The 8,362-nt window shown below is 41.4% G+C and overlaps 1 pseudogene; it reads left to right on the top strand.

The window, feature by feature from the left end:
- Positions 1-7,629: 7,629 nt before the first annotated feature.
- LOC144454353 (small ribosomal subunit protein eS12 pseudogene) lies at positions 7,630-8,083 on the top strand (annotated as a pseudogene).
- The last annotated feature ends 279 nt before the right edge of the window (positions 8,084-8,362 follow it).

Raw genomic sequence — 8,362 nt, forward strand, 5'->3', positions numbered from 1 at the left:
CTATTCTTTTGAGTCACTGCAGTTCTGCTTTGCTCAAAGAGCCCGCATGCTTTCTTTGATGCAGGTATGCCATGCTGGGTGGTCCTGTGCCAGTGCCTTCTATGTCTCATAATTGATTTTGAAGTTCAGAGAGGCCGTGAGAGTGTCCTTGTATTACTTCTTCTGTCCTCCATGTGAACACTTGCTTTGTGTGAATTTTCTGTAAAATAGTCTTTTAGGCAAATACAGGTTTGGCATTTGGATCAACGTGGCCAGCCCCTTGGAATTGTGCTTTCTGCGGTACAGCTTGAATGCTCGGCAGTTCAGCTCAAGAAAAGATCTTAGTGTCTGGTATCTTATCTTGGCAGGTGATCTTCAGAATCTTCCTAAGACAATTCAAATGGAAGCAATTAAGTTTCCTGCCATGGAACAGGTATATTGCCTAGGTTTCACAGGAATACAACAATGAGGTCACCACAATGGCTCTGTAGACAGATTGGTAGACAGTCTAATACCTCTTCTCTCCCACATTTTCCTTCAGAGCTTCCCATACACTGAACTAGCTCTGGCAATGAATGTGTCAACCTCATTAACTGTGTGTACATCACTGGAAAGTATACTGCCAAGATAAATGAACTTATCCACAGCATTCAACATCTCTCCATTTGCTATAATCAATGATTCTATGTAGTGCTGATTGGTGGGGAACCTCTGTTTATTTGGTGTTGTCAGGACAAAATTAGCACAAGCATCAGAGAATCAATCCATATAGTGTTGCATCTCAGCCTCAGAAGCTGCATTGAGTGCACAATCATCTGTGAACAAAAAGTCATGCACCAACTCTCCCTCTACTTCAGTCTTTGCTTACAGCCTTTTCAAGTTAAATAATTTACCATAAATGCAGTAGCTGACTTTGATGCTATTTTCATCCTCTTTGAAGGCATCCAACAACATTGTAGAAAACATCATGCTAAAAAGAATGAGGGCAATTACACAGCCCTGGTTCTCTCCACTGGTAACTGGGAAAGCATGAGAGCATTGCCCATTTTCCAGAACCCATGCAAACATGCCATCATGAAAATGATGTACCATACTGATGACCTTCTTCAGGCATTGATCTTTCAAAAGCTGTCATGACTGACAGTATAAACGACTTTGGTAAGATCAATGAACATGTTATTCAGACCTCTGTTCTGCTCCTGGCATTCAAAACCGTTCAGCTAGAGGAACTGACTCCAACCTGAAGTACATGGTCAATGGTTTCAAGCATTGTTTGATGATGGCATGTTACGAATGCTATGGAAATGTTCAGCCCATCTCTCCAGGAATCAATGTAGCTCCATCAGTGCAAAGAGTTGAGATGCACCATAGGTCTTTAGCCTATAAAAACCTCTCAGGGAATCATCAAAATGCTTTTGATTATTACTATCAGCATAAAACTGAATTTCATCTGCCTTATTACTGAGCCAAGAATCCTGCATCTCTCTAAGCTTCGCTTGCACTTTAGTTTTGATGGAGTTAAACATTGCCTTCTTAGAGATGGACAAACTATCCTGCTGATAAACCCTCTGGAGTTCTCCTTTTTTGTTTCACAGCTTCTGAATTTCTCCATCATTTTCATCAGATCAGTCTTGATGTTTGCCAGTGTTCTAGCCCAGATGAGTAATGTGGTGCTGTACTCCACATCTCTGAAAGCTGCTTGCTCCTTTTTTGCTCGACTGTTGCCAACTGTATATTGGCTCAGTTTTTCCTCCAAGTTAGCCACAAAATGTTCATACACAGAGAAGAGCTCTAATTTGTTGACATTAAATTTTCTCTGGTAGTTGTCTTGCCGTGAGGCCACTCCCATTGTTGAATGCCAGTGTTTAGCTTGGAAAAGATGTCTGTGATCAGTCTGGCACTCTGTGCCACACTTTGCCTTTGTTACTTTCACATCCTTTCTGTCACTTCTCTTTAAAATGACATAGTCTGTGAAATGTGAATGTTTGCTGCAAGAGTGCTTCCATTAAACCTTATTATATTTAAGTAAATGGAAGACAGTGCTGGTGATGAGAGGTCATGAGATGTACAGGTCTTCAGTAGTAAGTTACCATTGCAGTTGCTGTTTCCACCTTCATTCCTCCTAAGGGCCGCCTGACATGTCTGGCATTAAAGTCACCTAGAATTACAAGCTTGTCCTCTTTTGGCACATTGCTGATGTGGGTCTCCAGGTCTTCATAAATTTCTCTTTAACCTCACCAGGGTTCAGCATGGTGGGAGCATACACATTGATGATGATGGCATGGGGCTTTCTGGAAAGTGGCTATTTAGGCATTATTATGAGCCTATTGTCCATTCCTTTTGGGAGGCATTCAAACTTGTTGACTAGATTAGTTTTGATTGTGAAACCTATGCCAGCCTCACAGTGCTCCCCATCACCATCATCATCCAGAAAAACTTGGGTCCAGCTCTGACTTCAGTAAGCTGGCCTTCATTTGCCATCCTTGTTTCATTCAGGGCTGCTATTTGGATATAATACCTACTGAGTCCTCTTGCAAAAAGAGCTGCTCATCTTTCAGCTCTACTGAATTTCATATTGTCCATAATTGTACATGCATTCCACGTACCAATAGTGAATGGAATCATCTTTACAAAAGTTTTTGTACATATTTCTGTGTTTTGACTACAGGGTAGGATTTCCACCTGCTTGCGGTATACAGGTTAGGGTTAGGTTAGGTGATGGGGACAATTTTTAGGGCATCTTTTCTAGTCCCTTCCTCATATCAGGAGATGAGCAGTGCAGTCCTTGAAAAAAGGCTGTTCAGATACTCTGGGGACTGCTGAATTCCACTGCTGCCTCAATCTGGTGGATCCTGTAACCTGGGCTTCTTGAGTACAGGGTTGTGATGTCAGCTCCTGGTGTTTCTGCACCCGCTGCTTCCTCACTTGCCTGTCTCCACAGGGCTTTGAGATAAGTAAAAATGGTAGAATGATATGGGTGATGTCTTTTGATTCATGTGTAATTTGGATTGAAGTGAGGAAGAGCTGCAGGGAGTTGTCAGCCTCTCTCTCTCTTCCAGAGTCATCATATTCCAGTAGCAGGACAGGGTCAAGGTGAGTGGTGATGGCTTGAGATGCACCGGATGACAATGGTGCCTTTGACGTCTAACAAGCTCTAAGCGCTACACGACATTTGCTTCAGCTGCCTGCATAGCCATTGGAACAAATTTTTCTCATCCACCCATTCTACCAGGGGAAGTCTTCACATGCTTGGGGTAGGCACCCCCCTAATGCATGGACAGCTTTGAGGACCATTGATTACCCTAAAGCTGGTTTAGCCCATCTGCTGAAATGGTTTAGTGGGGTGTGGTTGCTGTGCATGCTACAGCTTTTTAGAGCCACAGGTGAGAGTTGAGTGGCTGGTAGACACCAAAAGTGGATGAGCAGTCTTGAAAAGGGCTTGACAGCCCTCACAACAGAGGTGCTAGTCTTCCCTGAACACCCGTACTCCCTATAAGGATGCTACTGCTGCTGCTGCTGATGGTGCTGGTAGTGATAATGGTGATGATGATGTGCTTAGTTTCCAGGCAAAGCAAATTTACAACTACTAAAACAGTTAGTATTATGGAATCTACTGTTAGCATACAATATGATCATTCAGAAGTTCTCATGTTTGACTGTAGGGTTTTTTACTAAGTAGTTACATGGATAGCTGTATGCTGCATTGATAGAGTGCTGGGCCCAGAGTTGAGAAGACTCCTTTTCCTGTATAGAGCTCTGGGTCTGGAGTCAAGAAGACCTGAGTTCAAATCTGACCTCAGACTCTTACTAACTGTGTGACCCTGGGCAAAGTCACTTACCCCTGTTTCCTCATCTGTAAAATAAATTGGAGAAGGAAATGGCAAACTACTCCAGTATCTTTACCAAGAAAAAACTCAAATGGGGTCACAAAGAGTCAGACATGATGGAAATGACTGAACAATAAACTGGGTACCTGTATGGCTATTCCCCACATACAAGATAAATTCATCTCTCTCTCTCTCTCTTAATAAGAGGCTGTTATTCTAGTAACTAGAATATTGCTCTTCTAAGCTAGAAGAAATCTTAGAAATCATTTAATAAAGTATGTCATTTTACAGATGAAGAAAATGTGATTCCCAAAGAAGTGCTTTTTCTGAATGTTTTGGGGACAGAGCATGGACTACTTTATAACCTAGGGCTTTGTGCCAGAGTTCCCCCCCCCCTCCATTACATGAAAACTGAAGGAAAAAAGCAAGAAAAAAAGAGACACCTGGTTTAAAAAACTAGCAGTTACTATGCTATTTTCTGATATTGATGTTAATTATGATGGAATTCTGATCCCAGCATATGTGAAGGAAAGGGAATGTGAAAAAAAATGTTTTCAGACAATTCTACTTGTCCTTTCTCCTGCTGTCATCAGCCAGGAACAGGTAGTAAAAAGCAGAAAAACAAATAAAAAACAAACGGCAGCTCAGACAACCTATGCAGAGAGAGAAAAATAGTTCTCATTCATTGTAGATTTATTGTAACATATTTACAGGCTTAAGAAAAATGAAGGCATAGTTTTGATGGGTTCAATTAAAGTACAATGCCAAAACATTGGATCTGAGTTCCAGTTTTTACTCAGTCATCCATCATGTGGCCTTTACCAACTCATTTAAACTCTTTGAGGGTCAGTTTCCCTACATGTAAAAATAAATATATTGTATTAGAAAACTTCTAAGGTATTTCTCCAGGTCTAAAATACAGTGATTCTGTGATGCCTGGGAAAAGTCAATAGTCAGGCTATTGAAGAGCTTGATGAATGTAGAACAGGGAAGGTCTGGATGTGTGAACTGAATAATAAATATTGAAGTAGCAATAATAATTGTAAAAGTAATATGAGGCAAAGTAAACTTGCAGCATCACAGCAGCTGGCAGCTAGGTGGCTCAGTGGATAGATCGCCAGGTCTAGAGTAAGAAAGACATCTTTCTGAGTTCAAACCTGGCATCAGTCACTTACTAACTGTGACCTTGGGTAAGTCTAAGCGGCTTACCTGTTTGGCTCAGTTTTCTGATCTATAAAATGAGCTGGAGAAGCAAACGGCAAACTACTGCAGTATCTCTGCCAAGAAAACCCCAAATGAGGTCACAAAGACTCCAGTATGACTGAACGATGACAATGCCAACCACAGGAGCAGTCAAAAAAGAGTCCGTCAACAAAGCGGAACAGATCAGTCAGAAAATGAATGAAAACGTGGGAAAATACAAAAGGGAATTTTTCTATGAAGACAGGAAAGACCTGGAGGGGAGAGATTTGATAAAAATAAGTGAGGTAGAATCCATGCCAGGCTGGGGTTTCAGTGAAATAGCAACTTTAACTTGGAATTGAGAGGGTAGATTTGAGACCCACAAGGAAGAACTGAGAAGTGGGCTAAAGATAAGGGTTTAAAGGAATAAGTTTGCCAGGCTCCAGGAATAAACATTTTAAGCTTAATTGACTAAACCAATAGCTAACTCTTCCTTGTTATAAGTTTGTGTACCTGTTACGTATCTATAAAATCCGCATAGTGTCTGGCATTTAGTAAATGCTTAATGTTTATTGATTCACTGATTGACATGGTAGAACTTTGAGCCAATCTTCTCCTTTAATACTGAGAAGATTCTCCCAAGTGAACTTTTGTTTATTGTGCAGACACTTTGAGTCAAGCAAAGGGTTAGCTCCTTTTGTATGTTCAGTTACAGGTAGTAAGTGATGAAGTTCTAAATGCCTGTCTCAAATTGGGATACACATACATACATTCCTCTTGGGAGGCAAACTTTTTGACTAGATGTGTGGTGAGCATTGAACAGAATATACTGGAAACAGAAACTTATTAAGAGACTAATAAAATAGTTCAGGTGAAAGGTGATTAAGGTAATTAGGGTAATCCCAACACCTTTATTAAATCCTAATTTGTGAGCCAGGACAATCCTTCTTGGATTGGGTGAGAATATCCTTGTGGATTCTCTCTCTCTCTCTCTCTCTCTCTCTCTCTCTCTCTCTCTCTCTCTCTCTCTCTCTCTCTCTCTCTCTCTCTCTCTTTTTTTCTTTTCGGTAAGGCAATTGGGGTTAAGTAAATTGCCTAGGGTTACACAGCTAGTAAGTATCAAGTATCTGAGGCCACATTTGAACTCAGGTCCTCCTGACTCCTAAGGCTAGAGTTCTATCTACTGTGCAACCTAGCTGCCCCAAATTAGAGGGTTTTTTTAATACTGTTTATTAGGATATCTTCCATATTGGCCAGACTCTTAAGGAAGCTGAACATTTGTGAACTATTGGCTAGGTTCTTAAGGAATCTGAGCAGTGGCTAGACTGTAAGAATCTGAGCCAACTTTGGAGATTTTCAGATAAATAGTTGAGGAGGAAGGATATTCTGGTTTTTGTTTGTTGTTTTTTTATCCTCTACCTTCCTTCTTTTTTCTCATAGTTCCTTATTGTCTTTGCAATATTAGATGAGTGGGATTGCCTTGCACATACTTTTTAGGGCTTTTCCGTTGTTCCCTGAGTGAGTGTCCCCCTAGTGTCATTTCTTCAATTTCAGTTAGCTTCTGAAACCTTTAATTTCTTTGGGGTATGGCAGAAACAGAGAGGCAGAATGAGTTTCATGGTGGAGAGAGAGCTGACCTCTGAGTAGGAAAGACCTGGGTTCAAGCTCCACCTCTGACACCCCGGAAAACTCTACAAGATGAATGTCAGAACAGTTGCCATTGTGCATTGAGAAAGGAAGTTTTTCACTGTATGTTTGACTAATAATATAATGACAGGCAGAAGCTTCTGATAAATAGTTTTCTTGATTAGTTAATGAAGACTGAAGTTTCTCCTTTGGCCACGCTGAAGAAAAATGGCAAGGGAACTGTATGTGTTGCTTCACACCTGTAATCCCTACTACTAGGGAGGCTGAAGCTGTTAGATTTCTTGATCTCAGGAGTTCTGAGGTAAAGAGATATACAAATGAAGTCGGACATGGGAGTGGTAAGTCTCCAGGAATAAAGGAGCCACCAATTCGCCCGAGGAGAAGCAAACTGTCTGCAGTAAAAAAAGAAGAGAGGAGGGGAGAGGAGGGGAGGGGAGGATCAAAGGTCCCGTACCCCTGTCCACATTGTACTCCTAATCTGGATGAAATAAGGAGATGCAGTATAGGAGCAAGGTTGAGGGAAGGTAAGAGAATGTAATGACAAACAACTTTGAAAGAATGACCAATCATAATTCCAAAAGACCAATGATGATGCAAGCTGCTCACTTCCTCAGAGTTAATTCTGCACAGGGTGCAGAATTTATTTTTTGGGGGATGTGACCAGTGTGGGAATTTGCTTTGACTATGTGCATTTGTTACGACCCTCTCTCAATATATTTATATTCTGCCACACTATCCACTCTTGGTAAAGTAGATTGTAAAGGTGACAAGGGTATAGTTCTTTTAAATTATATATTTATAAAACGTAAACGTAAGAAAGATTGGAGGAGCTCCAGAACTTCTTGTGGGAATGTTCAAATTTTTATTTTTTTCCCCCAAAGCTTTGAGATCACAGAGGAAGGATGGCATGAAAGCCATAAGGCACTCGCACGCCCCACGCACGCCCCACGCACGCCCCTATTGTTTTGGGCAAGAATAAACTGAAACCTCTCCCTTTCCATGCGGAGGCTACATCAAGCGGGAGGTGGAGGCGGAGGCTGCCAAGGCCTCGGAAGGCATTGCTGCTGGAGGTGTAATGGACGTTAACATGGCTACACAAGAAGCATTGAAGACCGCACTCGTCCACTGTGACCTAGCTCAAGGAAGTCATGAAGCTGCCAAAGCCTTGGACAAGCGCCAAGCTGATCTTTGTGTTCTTGCTTCCAACTGTGATGAACCTTTGTAAGTAAAGTTGGTTGAGGCCCTGTGTGCTGAGCACCAGATCAACTTGATCCAGGTTGGTGAGGACAAGAAGCTGGGCCAATGGGTAAGGCCTCAGAGAGTCAGAGAGGGAAAGCCCTGTAAAATGATTGGCTGCAATTGCGTTGTTGTTAAGGACAGGACAAGGGCCTGACAAGGCATCTCAGGTCAAAGATATCATCGAAGAATATTTTCAATGTAAGAAATGAATAAATAAAAGCCTTGGCCTGGAAAAAAAAAAGAAAATAAAAAAGAATAAACTGAAGCCATAGGTAAGTCATTTAACTTCTTTGAGGCTGTTTCCCCTATAAAATAGGAATAATTCCTGAAGCACATACTCCTTTCAGGCTCAGCTTAAGTTTTATACACATGTAAATATATACATACACGTAAGCACATATATGCTTTTGTGTGGATATGTTTGTGGGTATGTGGGTATGTTTGTGTGTGAGATTTCAATTGTATCCACTCTGAGATGTTTCCTAAGC

Source organism: Phascolarctos cinereus, unplaced genomic scaffold, assembly GCF_003287225.1.
Source record: "Phascolarctos cinereus isolate Bilbo 61053 unplaced genomic scaffold, phaCin_HiC Scaffold_726;HRSCAF=1367, whole genome shotgun sequence".
Lineage (NCBI taxonomy): Eukaryota > Metazoa > Chordata > Mammalia > Diprotodontia > Phascolarctidae > Phascolarctos > Phascolarctos cinereus.